Raw genomic sequence first — 13,987 nt, 5'->3', positions numbered from 1 at the left:
AAGGCTTTCAAAGCCGCCCTTTTTTTCCCCCCACAGCTGCCCGCGCAGCCCCTGCTCCAGCGCTCGCCCAGCAAGGATGCGTATTCTTCGGCTCCCAGAGGCCCCCATTGCTGTCAATTAGTTACGGGACGCCACCGGGATTCAAGGCTGACAGCTCCGGCAAAGCAGGAGAAATGGACTCAGTGGGGAGCGAGGGGGCCTGCCCTCTTTCTCCCCCGCGTCTTTCTCCCCACAAGAAATACCTTTCTCAGCGAGGCTTTTTAAGCCGCCCCCCCAATCCCACCGCCCGCGCCTGCATGCAGGGGCATGCACGTAGAGGGATGCCTGGCGCCGAGAGATGCCAAACGTGCTGTGAAAGGGGCGCCGGGGACAGCCGACCTGCCCACGTAGGGGGTCATCAATATTTCTGAGTGTTTCTTTCTCCCCCGCCTCCATCCTGGTCTCCAGTTACAAATCCCCCGTCTCTCCGCTCCCTGGGATGAATATAACATCTTATTTTTCCGCGACTTTCCCACCCAGGCTGGCTTTCTAGAAGGGGAGGGATGGGACGAGGTTAAAACACGACTCTGCAACAAGTGTGGGTTTCACTTGGCAGCATTTTATCTCTCGCTTCTGGGGATTCTCAGCTCATCTCCCTGTGTGTAACCTGGAGTGTAACTCGGCAAGCTCACAGAGAATGGGGGAGTAAAGCCAGGAGGGGGATGCTGACCCAGTGATTTCACGGCAAACGTCGGGTGGTATGAGATTTAGGAAAGAAACAAAAGCTGTAATGGTTTGGGAGTGAGGGACCTCTTTAGCCAGACCGTGGAAATAAGATATATTTCAAGAGAAGGCATTCCCACGCTTTTAGCCTTGATATTTGGTATGGAAGAAAATCCAACCCAGGCATTGGCTTTGGTGATTTGAAATGGGATGTGTTTCATGTGAACTCCAGCTTTGGCTCCTGTCATAAATTCCAGTTAGAAATGGGAATCACTCACTCCTAACTCAATCTTTATGTTTGTATCTTTCCTAGACATTTGGATAATATGGAGGGTCTTATGCCAGCTGTGGATTTGGCCCAGCCAAAGTAGTCTCTCTGGATCAAAGAGGGATAACAAAACAATATTTAGATATTTTTTTCCTTGTCTCTGCTATGGGCTATTTGTGTGTCCCTTGTCAAGTCACTTCATCATGCACCCACTCGAGCCATGAGCAGCTTCCCTTACTGTCCCATCACATCTCCCTGCCTGGAGCCACAACTAAGTCAGGGTGACTGCATTTCACATGCCTTCTCTGGCTCAGACAACCCTTTCATCTGAAACACTTGAAGATAAGAGCAGCTCAGATTCAATTTCTTGGATCAAAATCTTCCCCTGAAGTTTGGATCCTGACTGGTCCCAACCCAGAAAAAAAGCAGTCTTTTGGTTTGGCTGCATCTGAAGGCTCCAGCTCAAGCCCACACGTCTTGCACAAACAGCTCATCTCGAGAGACTTCTGCTTCCTGGAGAGATGAAATCTTTCAGAAACAGCTTAAGAAGAGATTTCAAATCCCTAGGAAAAAATCCTCCCCTCCACTCCCACCCAGATCTTGGCATTGACATGGAACCATGGACCCTTGCCTAATTCAAAATCAGATTTAGACAACAAGCTCTGGGCTATTACAGTGGGAATGAGAAACCTTCACTCGCAGTGGGAAAACCAATGGACATCCTTGAAGGCCAGCAGAAGATGTTGGAGATTTGTGTGTGGCTTAAATTGGGTGTGCACTATTATTTTTGTGCTGTGGGGGCTGGAGAGGGAACAAGGCAGCAAAATAACTTGGTGTTACAAAAGGCAGATGTGGTAAATAGTTCACAGGAGAGGCTGACAACATTCCCAGGCCACTGGAGGAATAAGCTGTCCAAGGAATGGCTTCTAAATGAAACAGCCTCCGTGCAGTTTCAGCATCAGGACAAAGGATAGGTTTGTTTTGGATGTGCTAGTAAAACTGCTGTCTGTGAGCCATAAGGTCATACAGCTAAGGTCTGGCTGCTGTCTGGTGAGGAAGTGTTCCTCTGGGCCTCCTCTGTCAGCGTGCAAATGATTATCTTATGAAGTACTGCAGTGAGTGATCTCACTACGAAGAGTTCAAACCTACTTGTGCTGCACTGAAAAGGTTATTCACACAGCAAGCACTCAGTAACAAAATGCTCAGTATCCTGAGCAAGGGATTGGTGATGGCCAAGGATTTGTCAGATGATGGCACCTGAGAAATGCACTGATCATGTCCTACATAGTTTCCTTGTGCACAGCAAGGCAGAAGAAACCTGTAATCATGATGGCACCAGCTCGCTGCCTCACTCATAAACCATCAAAAGGTGAGAGCGCCCGAAAAAATAGAGTGCATCTGAAAAGATGAATTCTCTTTTCCATCTTTTGACATGATTCTGGTCCGTGTTACTGCTGACAGTATGTTACATATTTTACAGACAGCGTGAGAAGGCACTGGCTTCCATTTTCATTAATCCAAAACTTGTGACTTTTGCTTTGTTTGTGCAACCATGTACAATGATCACTTATTTAAAACAAACTCTGTCAGAAAGAAAAAGTTCAAAGGATTTGTGTTTGGTAGATGAGTGTTGAGTCATATTGACTTCTGGGCCATGGACCTCAACATGCCAAGCAAAAAGCAGTAAGAATGAGAAAGGCTGAGCTAGAAACACCAAGGGATGTCTCATAAATAATGGAAATGCATTAGCTGCGCCGAGGTGGGAGGTGGGCGGGAGATGATGATGCAGGGGGGATGGTGAAGAGTGGCCAACGAGGAGAGTGGATCTCACACTGCGCTTCCTGGGAGGCCACTTGGGTCATGGGCGTTCTCATCAGGCGACAAAGACTGTCAGGGCGTGAAAAAGTTGAAGTAGTCCTTTAATTAACACCTCTTCACTGGGTGAGACAAGCCACCTCCTCTCTCTACCCTCCTTTGCCATGCACCCTATAGAGTACCTTTTACCTGAGCTGCGGAAAGGGCCTCTGGTGAGAGGTGCTTGTTCACCGTATCTTAGTGCATCACTGACAGAGTTGACAGATGCAGCTCATCACCTCGGGGTGTGAGCAGGTAAAAAACTGACAGGGTTTTCTGCTACAGTCAGTGCTGGGGAAGCAGTCAGGAAAAGGTGAAAGCAATCACTGGGATGAAATAGTACCAGAAATGCTGGCTGTCTTCCATCTTGCATGCTAATGCTGAAACATGAGTTTCTTAGGCAGGGATGAAAGGAAAACACATATCACACAGGACCCTTGGGACTGAGACAGGGGGGTTGGAGGATTTGAGGCAAGAAAGAAAATCTGTCTTCTCCTTTACATTCCCATTAGCACTGAGCACCACACAGGAAGAAAAAAGTTTGATGTCACAACACCAAAGTGCTCTCCCTAGTTCTCCTGAAGGAGATTCAGGCCTTCAGGAAAGATCCTACCAGTTAGCACCCTGATGGGATGGAGAATTGCACTGGCCTTGCAAATGGTAAAAGAGACTTTTACCATTTGCCTTAGTTTGCAGAGTGGGAGACTGTACCAAGTTCGTAAATAAGTTAAATCTTCCTGAAAGGTGAATTTTAATCCAGGTTTTGATGAAAAATTTTGTGGTCTGCATTGGACTAGTCTGTTGTGGTGCTCTCCTGAGACACACTATGGATTTACTTCCCAGTCTCATCAGATGGGCAGTAGGGGCCTGATTTGCCCTCAGCTTAAGACTTGTAGCTCTGATTAAAATACACAACTGTGAGAAATGAATCCTGTTTTTTGGAAATGCAGTCTAGTGGGAAAGGCTGCCTAGACAGCTCTGCCTGATCTAAAGCACTTGAGGAGTGGCCTCACCTGAGAGAGGGTTCTGTGATGATGAGCCAGAGTTAAAAGAGCAGGGTTCAGATCCTGCCATGCTACAGATGCTCTGGGTGACCTTCTGCAAGTGACTTGGCTAAGGACAGTGTTTCATATTCCCCAGCTGTTGTAGCCAGCGCTGGCTGTACCCAACTGGCTGTAATCTCAGCTGGTGATAACCTCAGGGAGTAGTGATTGTGGTGGAATAGCAGTGTCTCACCATCTCAGACTCTGCATGTTACAGACTGTGGCACTTCAGCAACTGAGTGGAGGTGCGTATAAAATTCTGCATGAGCTCTGGGTGTAATAAACACATCAGTCATACTGGGCTACAGAGCTTACAAACAAACAAAAGCTCTCCTTTCCATTGCTGTCACAAACATCTTTTTATTGCAAAACTGGGCAGGAAGATAGTTTTTGCACTTTGCAAGCTTGAGGCTTCATTCAAAGCCTTTCCCACTTTTATGCTATGCTACCACAAGATATTAAAATCTGAAAAATCAATGTTGCAAGCCAACAATTTTTTTTTTCTCTCCATATACAGACTTCTGTGGCTAAACACCCTTTGAACCAAGAGATGAATCTGTTCCTCCAAGGCTGCTGGTGCACACTGTGCCAGCCAGTTTGCAATCTCCCTCCCACTAGTGAGGGTCAGCCTCAATTTGTCTGACCCACTCAGCAGGCCATGGCTTCCTAAGCAGCAGACACAGCGGAAGATTTTATTTCATTGGTCCTTTGACACCTGAGGAGTAGCCCCTCCATGGCCAAATGCATCTGTCGGGTCTCCCCCAAATCTCTGCTTCTCTGTTGGTCCATGCATGGCTGTGTCTGCATCTTGAAGGCATCAGGCATCCCGGGCTGGCAGGCAGCCCTTCACAGTGCCGGTGAGGGTTGCAGGAACAGGTGTGGATGCCAAAGGATATTTAATGCCATACGGCTTAATCTGGAAAGGTTTGAAGTCTGGACAACCCACCCTACGCTGTGCAATTTAAAAAGGCATGATCTCCCTGGTTCTTCCAAGGAGTGATTTGATCTACAGGCACCTTAAGGGAGAGAGTCCTGATATCAAAGGGTTCTATAATCTGGCAGAAAAGGGCATTTATGAGAACCAGCTGCCAGCAGCTGAGGCCAGACAAATTCAGACTGAAAATCAAGGTGCACGTTTTCAACTGTGAAAGTAATTAATCTGTAGGGCACATTGCCTAGAAGGCCAGCAGTGGCTCGGTTGCCGGTGGGCCTGAAATCAGGACCAGATGTTTTCCTGGAAGAGATGATATCACCTAACCAGGGATGGCAGGCTCAGGGAAGGAATCATGCAGGGTCAAGCTGGAAAGTTACAGTTGCTGCCACTGCCACCAGTCTTACAGCCCATGATCCATGCAGGGATGTGTTTTTATATATATATATATATACACATGTATATGTGTAGCTTCACACGTACAGCCCCAGTTGGCATAGACCAGCATGCTTCCAGCCAAAGGTCTGCTCTGTACACTCTATTTATTTACCCATTTCAGTCTTACAGAGCTGCACAACTGCCTGGCTGGAGCTCAGGGGCCAAAGTCTCCACTGGGAGATTTGACGGGGCAATAGGACTGAGGGAAGGGGATAGCGGCTGGGCTCCCACTCACCTGGTGGGAGGGATGCCTGCCATTGCCTGCCTTCCCCCCACAGCACATGAAGGTTCCTTTCTTCAGGCCAGTGCTGCCTCACAGCGCCTTGAGTGTTGCTTAGAGCCTCCATTGAGAATCAGTGAATTGGGCAAAATCCCATATTCACCCTTCCTTCCCCAGCCCTCCTTGGCTGAACTGCAGCCCAGACGTCACAAGGAAAAAAAAAAGCAATCTAAAAACCCCAGACACGCATTAAAAAAAAAAAAACCCCACAAACAACCCCAAACAAAACCAAAACAAATAAACAAACAAACAAAAACAGGAAAAGACGACCTGGTGGGAGGGATGCCTGCCATTGCCTGCCTTCCCCCCACAGCACATGAAGGTTCCTTTCTTCAGGCCAGTGCTGCCTCACAGCGCCTTGAGTGTTGCTTAGAGCCTCCATTGAGAATCAGTGAATTGGGCAAAATCCCATATTCACCCTTCCTTCCCCAGCCCTCCTTGGCTGAACTGCAGCCCAGACGTCACAAGGAAAAAAAAAAGCAATCTAAAAACCCCAGACACGCATTAAAAAAAAAAAAAACCCACAAACAACCCCAAACAAAACCAAAACAAATAAACAAACAAACAATAACAGGAAAAGACGGTGAAAAGAAGAAAAATATAAAAAAGCAAACCCCGATTCTCCCTGCTGCCAGCAATGACAGCAAACAGGCCCTGGGCCCTATGGTTGATGGCATCAGCAGAGGGACCCTACTTGTCTGGCTGCCTCCCTTGCTGCCAGCCCCTTCCTGCCCAAGCCCCTGGTGTTGCTACATCTACGCTCCTCTTTCTCCTTCTCCTCCATCTCAATTTTTTTCCTGGTTGACAAGTGTGCAGTGTCATAGCTGTCATCTCTCGCTGCGTCATGCTTTTTGCCTTTCTTATGACAGCAAGAGCTATTTGCTTGGGGCAGGGGGAACATGGGTGCAATTTCTGCTTGCACAGGTTGATGCCTCTCTGTGTTGGCAGTGGAACACAAGGAATGGCTGCAGCTTGTGCTCCAGGGCTGAACAACACAATGTTGATGGGCTGGGGAGAGGAGGAGGGGAGGGAGTGAGTCAAAAGGGCCTCCTGAATCGATGGGGAATAATATGAAAAGGAAACTCTGGCAGGCATGGGACGACCCAGATGGACAAAGTGCAGTGAGGCAGCTTAGTTAATAGGCTGCATTAAAATTAAACAGAGACAGTGTTCATTTTGAAGCAGCACAGTGACAACAGAAGGGCTTTGCGGCCCCTGTGGGAAGGTGGTGCGAAACAAAACCAGGGAAAACCTTTCCCTCCCTTGCTGCCCTATCCTCAGCAGGTGTAAACTGAGGCAGTCCTGCTGTCCTCTCCCTGCCTGGGTTAACTCAAGCCAGCTCACAACATCCCTGCCACCAGCCTGCATTTCCATAAAAGGGATGATGATCTTGTCAATGTTGCTGTAAATCTGAATTTTTTGTACACGGTCATGTAGCTCTCAGAGAGGTGACAGCCGCTTACCAGCTGGTCACCAGCACAAGGAAGGACCTGGGCAGTCTGCAAGACCAAGTCAAGCTTTAAAGAGGAGGATGATAATAAAATGCATCCCTCCCCACTGCCACCTCTGTCAGGAGGAGGATTTATACTCCTCCTTACAAAGGACTAAAAGTAGTCATTTAGGCTCTGCTTCTGCAAAGCACCTGCTTAATTGCTCGGTTACTTCACTGTGACTGGAGCAACTGGAGCACGTGGGTAAGAACATGCTTAGAGGCGCTGCTGGGTAGGAATAAACTTAATTATATGCTTAAACTTAAAGAGATGTTTAAACACCTTGCTGCATCATGGTCTTGCACCTGAGGAAAGTGAAAGGGAAAAGCTGACAAAGCAGAACAGAAGAGCAGCTTTTGGGACAATGAACCATTTTAGGTTCTCCATTCTACAGTTAATGAAAATGAATGAAAATCCTTGTTACTTGGTGACTAAAGATGAAATGATCAACCACTGAGAAAGAGCTATGTGGTGATGTATTACACAACTGAATACCTTTAACTGGCAAGAAATATATACACTTTTCTGCATTTTCCTTCCTATTTCTTTTTTATATTGACTAGGATATAAAGAATATGTCTTTATTCAGAAAGGCACAGTAATGTTTGATTTCCATTCTCATACCTCAAAACCATTAACCAAGATGTCAATGCAGATCAGGGCCCCCTGAGCAAATTTACAACTCTTCATATAAAAAGCAACCAGACCACTTAACCAAGTGCTGGACTGATAGCCCCAAACCCTCATGTGATATATCGTAGGAAAACTGCAGGCTGTAATTGCCCTGCCTCTTGTGGTGTTCCCACTAGGAAGGTGCCAGCAGAGTAGGCAGTAGCAATGCCCATAGCCTGCCCTACAAAGTGTATCAATACCAGGAAGGTGGGTCAAGCTCCCTCCTCTGTGCCTGGCTGAGCTGTTGTGACTGTCACCAAAAGGCACTAGTCAGGTTCCAGCTCTTGTCATGGGAATACTTGCGCCAAAGAAGTCTGGAAGATGCAAATATGACTTTTCTGCACTCCTCTTGAATTGCCATAGTTTGGACATGATTTAGGAGACATGTTGATTGCCCATGATGATGGACTGACAGAATTAACTATGCAGGTGTCATGGTTTGAGAGGAAGTGAGTTTTTTGGGATGCTGTGGTCAAACCAATAGGTGCTCAGATTTGAATATTGGCACCTGGTGTGGCCACTGGGAACATGGATACGCCTTTGAGAGCACAGGGGTTAAAAGGAGAGGACTCCCAGGAAACCTTTCTCTTGGGTTCTGGTCCATGAAACAGGTCAGAGCTCCCCTGGGCCCGCCGGGGGGTGGGGGGGGGGAGGGGAAGCCATGCGGCCGGGTGAGGTAGGCCGGGGCCTTGGACAGAGAGGGGAGGTGAAGAGTCCCTTGAGGATGGAAGGATGGAGGAACATTGGAGAGTCATTGGGCAGCCTCCCCAGAGAAAGAGAAAGCTGGTGCCTGTGCTTGTGCCACCTTGAAATTTGATAGCATGGCTGGCCAAGGAGGAGAAGGGGGGAGGTGCGGAGAGAAGGTGCCCGGCAGGGCAGCCATGGGAGTTCTGGACAGGCAGAGCCTGAGATTTTAACCCTTTTCTTGGATGATGGAAACCTTACAAATGCTGATCCTCCTGGAATGAGAAGAGAGATAGAGAGGAGATAAGAGGAAATAGGCCACGAGAGAAGTGGAGAAGAATCTTAGGCGAGAGGGGATGATGGAGTGGCCTTTGGCTGGACTTTTCTTGTATAGCCATGGACAGAACAATTTTTCCTGTGACACAGAGACTGCATTTAGGGAGAGGCAATGGCTTGGAGCCAAGAGAGTGCAGTGATGTTATGGGAGTGCGTGAACAGAGACAATGGATGAGGAGGATGGTTGGTGCCCTCAATCTTCAGGGAAGGAGAAGATCTCTGTTTTTGAGACCCCTTGGCCCCAGGGAGTGAATTTGGGGGGGACAGGTGTCCCGAAAGTGAGAGACTGTGCTCTTTTTGGAACAGGACAAAGCACCCTTGAAAGGAAAACCCTAGAAGCAGCTCTGGTCCATGCACAGTGTTGAGAGCACTGGGCATGGAAGGAAGATGTCACGATGGCAATGATCTCCAGGTGCGGTGCCACTTGTGACAGGAAACACAAGAGGTCTCAGCTGTGTTTTCCAGGGGAAGCCTATGGCACAAGAGGGACTCATCATCCCTTGATGAACTGAGAATTGATTATCTGAAGGGTGGTGATGGACTGAGAGTTGGTGATCTGAGGGATGGATGTATTGGAAATTTGGTGGGGGGAGGAGGAAATGTTTTTTGGAAGGTTTTCATTCTTTCTGTGTGTTTCTTTACACATAGTTGTAAGTTAATAAAGTTTTCTCTTCTTTATTTCTAAGTAGGAGCCTGTTTTGCTCTATTCCTGGTCACATCTCACAGCAGACACCAGGGAGAATGTATTTTCATGGGGGCACTGGCATTGCACCAGCATCAAACCGTGACAGCAGGGAACATAAATTACTGAGTATTTTTAACCTTTAGGAGAGTGCTCTCAGCTCACCTTCACAGTTCTTTATTTCAGAGACAAAATAATTCTCTACAAATAAGCAGAAAGATCTCAAATTGGCATAGCATGCAGGTAACTGGGATGAAAGTGAAGAGCCTTCCTCAATCTTCCCACACATTTCAGGGAGGACTGTCATGGCAGCCCTTTCTGAAGACATCCATTTCATAAACAGTACATTTTTGAGAAATGTTAATTACTTTGGAAATGCAGTCCAAAAAAGAAGAAAGATGAGCTATAAACATTGTCCTCCCTCAGTTCATGGACCAAGGCTTCAGACATACCTGTTTCACAGACATATAAGCCCCCTGAGTGATCTGCTTTAACAGATGTGTTTCGATATCAAAGAAATGTCACATCTAAAAGTATTAACAGCCTCAAAAAGATGTTTTTGCAGATGAATTAGCAAATAATCCATCTGTCCTTCTCTTAGGGTTGGATAGATCTGTGTAACAGAGATGAACACCAAACTATACTCATGTACCTGCAGCAACATACAGACATGATCCCAGCTGGACCGGTATCACACTGGGCCTCTGGAGCAGCAGAGCTGCAGGAAATCTTCCATACATGCTTAGTACTATGTGAGCCCACAAGCTGGGAATAAGTTATGGCTGGCTGAGTGAATGATTTGGTGGAAGAAATAACATGGGATATGCCAGGAGCTGGAGGGACTCAAGAAGTGGCAGGAGGCAATCAAAGCCAGACAGTGGCAGCATGCTCATGGCTTTGGGACAAAAGGTTAACTCTGCTCTTAACCAGTTCCACCTATAAAATGCTGTGTAAATAAATAGTAGCTGCATGCAATGTCTTATATTTGCTGCTCTTCATAGAATCATAGAATCACAGAATGGTTGGAGTTGGAAGGGATTTTAAAGCTCCTTCATGGGCAGGGATACCTTCCATCAGACCAGGCTACTCCAAGCCCCATCCAACCTGGCTTTGAACACCTCCAAATGAAGGCCACGAGGATGATGAAGGGTCTGAAGGGGAAGCCTTTGAGGAGCAGCTGAGGTCGCTTTGTTTTTTCAGCCTGGGGGAGACTGAGGGGAGACCTCATAGCAGTTACAACTTCCTCGTGAGGGGAAGAGGAGGGCCAGGTACAGATCTCTTCATTCTTGTGACCAATGACAGGACCCAAGGGAACAAGATGCAGCTGAGTCAGGGGATGTTTAGGCTGGATATCAGGAAAAGGATTTTTATCCAGAGGGTGGTTGGACACTGGAACAGCTCCCCAGGAAAATAGTAACAGCACCAAGCCTGACAGAGGTCAAGAAGTGTTTGGACAATGCTCTCAGGGATATGGTGTGATCCTTGCAAGTCCCTTCCAACTCAGCACATTCTATAAGTAGAATGTAAAGTATGTGGCAGGAGTTGCCTCCCACCCTTGGCTTCCTCAGGCTTAAACTCGGATACTCTTGGGAAGTTGGAAGTTAAAGCTAAGGGAAGGAAGTTAAGGGTGTGGCAGAGCAAACAAACTCACTGATGGGGCTGAACACCTCTGCACAACTCCCTGGCATGGCTCCTGCTAAAAAGTCAGAGCAACAAGTACCTGCAGCTGGAAGGAAGCATGCCACCTGTTGCTCTCCCTTCATTTTTGCACCAGTGGGCTTGTCTCTTTGTCCCTCCAGATCATACTGAAACAAAGTTCTCCTCCCCAGTACTGCCCTCGAGTCTGCCCATGTCCCGGGCCCCCTCTAGCCCTGCATCTGCTCCTGTGCTCCCCAACATCTCCCCCCCACCCCCATCCATCGCCCACATCCTGAGCATGAAAGCCAGCCGGATTAATCCGGCACAGAGCACATTGTGTGTGAGTCATGACAGGCTCACTAAGGCGTGCAGTGCTGATAAAAGGCAGCTCTGATGGGCTCTGTCAGGGATCCCGGAGAAACAGCGTGGAAAAAATCAGCTAACCCACATCCCAGCCTGGCAGCCAGGGCCTGGAGACAGCCAGGCACCAAAGGGAGTGCGGGGAAGGGGTTCTGATCCAGGCTCAGCTGTGGGGAAGCCCCTGGTCCCAGGCATGAGCTGGTGCTTCCTGGGGCTGTTGGGTCATCCAAGAGTTTGTGAGGCCCGAGGAGGGCTGGTGCAAATCCCCAGGTCCTGGAGCTGGACCCTGGGATAACCTCCCTGGTCAGCTGGCCAGGGTATTTCAGGCATTTATGAAGCCATATAAAGGGAAGTCTGCCTGATTTTCTGTGCATCTTTCTGCCTGATACTTCCCTCTGGATAATTTTCTCAGTTCAGTTTCTCACAGCTGTGGACCTCAAGGTAGTTTTTTTCCCCAATCCTTTGTGATTAGCAGTGCTGCTCCCAGGGGACCAGCAGGAGAGACCATGGCTCAGCAGTACCCAGTGGCCTCTGGTGTGCTGCAAAACTGCCTCATAAACCACCAGCAGTGTGTGGTGTGTGAAATCCTGCCACAAGCAGGTGTGCAGCGCTCTGTAACACTGTCCCAAAAGGTTAACAACTGTGTTTGCTGCAAAAAGGGTTCAGCCCCAAGCCCCAGGCAATTCAACAGCTTGCCTGACCACAGAACTGGAGATAAGAGGGACCACAGCGTCAGGGATATTGTGGAGAAATCAGGATAACATTTATGTGCACCACTGAGCTGGGAGGAGTTGCAGCCATGGGGTCTATGTGGAGGGCAAGGCAGCAGCAGCAGATTTCAAAACAATCTAGATAAATTGGAGAATTGGTCTCAAATCAGCAGGATGGAAATCACACAAGAGCAGGCATAAAATACCACAGTGAGGTGTTGGAACTCAAATGTAAAATTGGGACTAACTGGATAAAGAGCAGGGCTGCAGGAAAGGCTCCCAGGATTGCAGACCAAAAATTAGTCAACAGTGTCATGCTGTTTCAAAACAGATTAATGGGACCCATTAATGAGAGATTCATAGGGCAGGCATAGGAGAAAATGACTGTGCTGCCGTTGGCCCTGATGATGCTGGGCACAGCACTCTTCAAACTGGGTAAACAAACTGGGGAGCCCTCTGAGATGCAGGAGCAAGATCGACAAAAGCTTTGGAAAATATAATCTATGAGGGCAGATTGAAAGAACTGGGTTTGTTTAGTCTGGAGAAGAGAAAACTAAGAGGGAGCATTAACAGCCCTTCAATACATAAGGGCTTGTCCTGAAGACTGCAGAGTCCAAGAAGGAGCATGAGGAGAACTGGGGCTGGTTTACAGCAAAGATTTAGGCCAACAGAGCAAAACAGGGAAACTTTGGAGCTGATGAGGCACACTGCAGGTTCTCATTCATGGGTGCAGTGTCAGTGGAGCTGGAGATAGACTTGTCAGGAAGGGTTCAGGTATAGCAAATCTTGCTTCAGAAGACGAGGGCATCTACGAGACCATAACCAAGCACTCAGTGCTGTACTCCTTCCCTGTCCTGTTCCCCAAGTGAACCATAGCTTTAATTACAGCCCCTTTCTGACCTCCAGCAAGGCAAGGGAATACGATTACTCCAAGGAGAAGGCTACAAAGTGATTGTTCATGTCTAGTGCCTCCCCACTCTATTTGCCATGCATGTACCAAATATAATACCCATCCCAAAGATCTTACTGTCCAAATAGATGGGGCAGAGAAAAATTTCTTCCCAGTAAGAAATGTGGGGGCTACAAAGGAATGTATCAGGAAAAGCTGAGAGAAAGGGACCTCTTTAACCTGGAAAATCCTTGCAGTATTCAACTAGCTAAAGGAAGTTAAAGAGAAGACAAAGCCAGGCTGCTCCTGGAGGAGGCCAGTGAGAGAATGAGAAACAACAGGCACAGATTGCAACCGGAGAAATATTTATTGAGGCTAAGGAAAAAAAATCTTGTCTGGAAGGATATTTCATCATTGGAACAGGTTTCAGAGAGACTGTGAAATCCCTGTCCCTGGAGACCTTCAAAATTGAACTGGACAGAGTCCTGGACAACAAAACCTAAACAACACAACCTGTTGAAAACAGCCTTGCTGTGAGTGGGGGCCAAAGTGGGAGCCTGCCAAGGTCCTGTCTCACCTGAGGTGTTCTATGACAGGTGTACTGTACCACAGAAGCTACCTGTGCACCTGAACCCTGCCAATGATGCTTCAAACAGGATCCTCTCTGCCACACTGGACCCTCTTCTTTACAGGTATTTCTGCCCCATTGCTCTGTGAGCCTTTCTTTGGTCTTTGTGTTCTGCCAAGCTGAATCCCCACGATTTGCATCAGGCCCCAACCCAATGTAAAGCCCGATGTAATAACAACATTTCTTGACCATGATTCACAACAACAGCTACCACCCAAGTTCTTGGCTCGTTGTGTAGCCCAATATCTAATGGTGCTCAGTTCAACCCAGTATTATCTGCTGGTCTACCCCACCCCACTCCAGTTTCATAGCCTGGCCAGCACTGAACCCATGCTCTTCCTATTCGCAAACCTTAAGCCCCCTAGATGCTGCTTGGAATGAA

Source organism: Geospiza fortis, unplaced genomic scaffold (genome assembly GCF_000277835.1).
Source record: "Geospiza fortis unplaced genomic scaffold, GeoFor_1.0 scaffold1, whole genome shotgun sequence".
NCBI classification, from domain to species: Eukaryota; Metazoa; Chordata; class Aves; order Passeriformes; family Thraupidae; genus Geospiza; species Geospiza fortis.
The sequence above is the reverse complement of the archived record's forward strand: the minus strand, read 5'-3'. Positions refer to the sequence as shown.